This window comes from Macadamia integrifolia, chromosome 13 (genome assembly GCF_013358625.1).
Source record: "Macadamia integrifolia cultivar HAES 741 chromosome 13, SCU_Mint_v3, whole genome shotgun sequence".
Classification (NCBI taxonomy): Eukaryota; Viridiplantae; Streptophyta; class Magnoliopsida; order Proteales; family Proteaceae; genus Macadamia; species Macadamia integrifolia.
In genome coordinates, this window is record NC_056569.1 from 2,845,900 (window position 1) to 2,850,921 (window position 5,022).

Consider the following 5,022-nt stretch of genomic DNA (forward strand, 5'->3'; position numbering starts at 1 on the left):
TTTTCCCCAAAATTGAAAAGGAAAATATTTTCAAAGCCACCAGATGAAGGTACACTTGCACCCTCTCTCTCTCTCTCTCTCTCTCTCTCTCTCTCTCTCTCTCTCTCTCTCTCTCTCTCTCGTCCTATGCAAGAAATCATTCTATTGTTCTTCATTGATGTGCTCTCCTATGGACCTATGCTGCTTGCTTACATATCGGCTACTGTCCCTGCAAAAATGAGATTAGGGCAAAAATATTTCATCAACAATGACCTAAGTGGTGAGAGAGAAGGCAATATATCAATAGAGGATGCACATGAATTTGAGAGGGAGTGGGAAATAATCCCCACCTCACTTGCATGGGGATCTTTTTTGACAAGGCTCCATTTGGTTACAATGGAAATTGACTGAAAGGAAAGTGAAATTTTCACATTTAATATATAATAAACTTTTGTAATCATTGCTACATGGTTATGTCACTAAGCCCAAATCATTTCATATTTGGTTATTAAATTTCACTTTATTTTGTATTTAAATACTTTGGATTTGAAACATAAAATAAAAATTACATCTGTAAGGTCCCATCCCTAAAATATGATAAGAATTTAAGTAGTTTTAGACAATCATGTCAGGTAATTATTACAAAAGCTTCCTTTATAGGTTTGAAATTTTTTATTTTCCTTGCAACCAAATGAAGCCTAAGGTAAAATAAGGAAAAGGGAACTAAAAATAGTACAAAATGGAATTTTGGAGAAGAATATAATGTATAAGACCAAAGTAATGGATTTTATTTTGTTTTAGTTTTAAAATGGGACTATGATTGGGACACCAACCTAGAGTGACCAAAAAGATTGGTACCCCAAAAAATTGGCTAAGGATATTTAAGCATAGAAATGCACTTAGCTTAAAAAGTTGAACATCTGGTAAGATTTAAGCTGAATTAATTTGAGAAATAAGATGGCTAATTAATCCAAAGATGAGTACTTATATGAAAAATGTCTTCTACGTAGTACTTATAATTAATGCTTTCATGGATTGTTTGACAAGAGATAGAGATATCATTAGAGGCTCTCAAATTTTTCAAAAATATTATTTGATATAGAAATTAGGGTTGTATTTGGTATTTATTCCTAGAATAGATTTTGGGTCTAGAACGAATCATGAAGCGAGAAAATAAAGAAGAATCAGATTTCAAAATGCGCTCTAGACTCAAAATATATTCTAAGAATGTATATCAAACACAACCTAAGTCTTATTCTACTATTGTTTAGAACATTTTTGTTGCCTCACTCATTACTTTTTGATAATCGGATCCTTGAACAGAATGGAATTCCTAGATTGGCCAATTATGAATTTTCGATTTATAACAATTTTCATGTAATGAAACGGAATCCCAAGCTAAGAACTAGCAAAGTAAAAGTGGAAATAGAAACTCCCATGATAAATAGAGATGTTACATCTAATTTATAAAATAACAAAAACCAATTATAAATGAGTATTTTCCCCCCTTATTTTGATGTATCAAACAAATTGCACCAACAAACTATGAATTTTCACTTAGTTATCATCATGGCAGTAACTACAGTATTAAATATCCACATAAAAAAAAAAATGCTTCTAGATTAAGAACTCTTTTAGATCAAGCTAATTTTGGAGTAAGTTGAGGAATCCCCAAGAATAAAAACTCTTTTTCAATGCTTGCATAAATATTCATGCAATTTGGTTCAAGCTTAACCTTGGTTTGAATATAGGTTGACCAAGAATTGAAAAAAAAAAAAAAAATCCAATGTTAAGATTTGCCTAATTGAAAAGGCCAAAAGCTATAATCAAGATTGAACGAAGTTAACTTGAGAAATTAGATAAATTGAGAAACTACTCATGTTAACTAGAGGTGTCCATGTCTAGCTTTCCTTACCTAGTTAAGAATAATGTCGTCTACATATTGATCAAACAGATACCCATTTGAATAATTACGAAACTATGCATTCTAGAACATGTATTTACTAAACAAAGTAATATGAGAACTACCCAAGAGAGTATAGTCCATCCATTTCCTTAAAATGGGGCTTATATGCACTTTAAAGAGTCAAACTATCAAACTATGCAATACGAGGCCAAACATATGGTCTTATTAGACGATTTTTCCTACCTACAGTGTTATTTTGGGTCCTTTATATTGGAGCATGCAACAACAACTATAAAAATGCATGCATTTTTTAGTGCAGTTTGTTATCACTAAAATGGTGAAGTGAGAAGTTGTGACCCTTTTTTTTTTTCACGTGTTTATTCTTAAAAGTTATTTAAAGTAGGGTAAAAAAATACTTACAAAATAATTTGAAAATGACTTATCATTATGTCATTAGCAAAGCTACATGTTTTTCAAGTAGACATGTGAAAAGGCAGGATTTAATCAACCCTCTTATCAAAAAAGATAGTCATAGAACGAGCTTTGCTAAGCGACTAGTTTACTTGCGAGACTGGCATGCTTTATTCCAACTTTTGGGCCTGATTGGGACTTTTATGAATTTTTCTTCCATCAACCTTGGTTACCATTGTTAGACTTGTTTTCTTAATTCTTGACACTCAAACAATTTCATGCGATGACCATTTATATCATGGATCTCAAAATCGAATGTAGCTTGTCCTGTGCTTCTTTATTTGTTTATGCAAATCTTTATTCTGAAAATTGTTGCCTATTGTTTTAAATCATTGTCGAATCATATCAGCTTCATAAAAGATTTAGCATTTTAGACTTTTAGTACTCTACAAATATCATTCTTTAAAAAACCATTGAAGGCTCAGTTAATCCAGGCGGCAAAACAAGTAAATTGACTAAACTTGGATAATGGACCTGTACACATGACATTACTCTTGTCAAAGACCTAGGGCCCGTTTGATAACGTTTCTGTAGTTTCTGTTTCAAGAAATGGAAAAAACTGAAATTGCTATTTCTGGAAACAGAAACGGGTAAGAAAGGTGTTTGATAATTCTTGTTTCTGGAAACAAAAATGGGTAAGAAGGTGTTTGACAAATGTTGTTTCTGGGAACGTTTCTGACAGAATATGATGTTTATTTTAATGAAAATAATTCCACTTTTGTTACTTTCCATAGAAATTCATTACCTTTCATTTTACCCAGACAAACCACCCAACTACCAATTTCCTTATTTCAAACTTACATCATAATTTTACAAAATGAGAAATGTCAACCAATAATAATAGATTAAAATACAAATATTTCGGGTATGCCAAATGTCTTACAAGTTCCCAATAGTTGGTCATTACCCTCTAACTACCATCTTTATTTATGTTCATGTTATTAATGGCCTCCAGGATATCAGTATATATCCTTCGCTTTTCCTCAGACACATTCATTTCGTTTTTCAGTACTCTAGACTTCTCCTCTTCACCTTTGATTGCTCTTTCCAAATAACCTTTCACAAAATCAGAGGAAGATGCTGATGGAGAAGACTGAGCTCCAACCATTGAATTGCTTGTTCCATAATTGGAATACTGTGCCCTTGTCGAATTGTTGTCTCCATAAATCCATTGGAAAAAATTGCAACCTCGATCATGGGGCTGCAATTATTCATCAACTTAATTGTGAAATGTATTCAGATAATATAGGTCAAATAGTACTTTCAAAAAATAAAAAATAATAATTATACCCCATTGGATTTAGGACAACCCCAGAAACGACAATTAAAGTTCGCTGTTGTCTTCGCGACGCATACCTTACACTGTCCCTCGCCACAATCACATAAGCGAAATTCATCTACCCACATAAAATATTCATTATGCCTTGGGCATTTGAAGTACGATCTTCCTCTATTAGGCCCATTTTTTGTTGTGAACTTATAGCACAAATGATTACAGTAGTCACACCTTGCTATTGCGGTGTCAGTGGAAGAAATCTGTACAGCACAAAGATTACAAGTCATACTAATGTAACTGTGTGAAGTGAACAAAAGTATTTTTACTAACACCCCATATACACATTCGAAGAAAATAGGTGCCTTAATTTTTGTGTCAACCTTTTAATACATAATGAATGTGATTAGCAAACATTCAAGATTGATCTAATGAAATCGTAGTCATTCTCCTTGAAATTTCCAATTGGTTAGCTATATTAAGGCGCACTATGGACATTTGTCTCGTAGATCGTCTCTGGGAGACATCAGATGCTGAAGCATGGTACCCATGAGTATCAGGATTCATAGGGTCATCAATTTGTTATTCGCTTCCAAGCTCATTGAACAACTGATCTTGAATTGCTTGTTCCTTAATGTAATTGTGGATCCCACAACAAGAGACCACGATTCTTGACTGATCTTCAATATCGTATGCCTTCATACTTTTTAATATGTGAAATTTATTTTTCAAGACACCGAATGTTCTCTCACTAACATTCCGCAGTTACTAGTATCTGTGATTGAACAATTCCATAGCTGTTCTTGGCCCAAGTTTACCTTCACCATAATCTTGTAAGTGATACCTTTGTCCCAGAATAGCACCAAGTACCCCAATTGATTAGCGTAGCCAAGTCAACAACATAATATTTGCCTTCAATTATTATGGGAACATTTATGGGATTAAATCTATATTCCCTATCTACTATATGCGGAAGGACAACACATAGGTTCATAATACATTTATACCTGATGGGGGATGAGGAAACCCTAAGGTATCGTTGGTTCTTGCTGCCTGTAAGAGCCTTGCATCATGTGCACTACCCTCCCAACCCGTATACACAAATGTGAATTGTATATCGAATGAACATGCACACATAACATTCTTTGTGAGCATACCCTTTCGATTACGATAACGTGTCTCTTCTGACCTAGGTACGATGGCACTTATATGGGTGCCATCAATAACACCAATGCAATCCTATATTTCATTCAACATAGGTTAGTCCATATTGTCACACCCCGTTCGCACTGAACCGGAGCGGTGACCGAGTTAACACCGGTTAACCCAAACCTGCCAGGATCATCAGACACTGTATTCCACCACAGCATACACACACTAACATCAACTCATC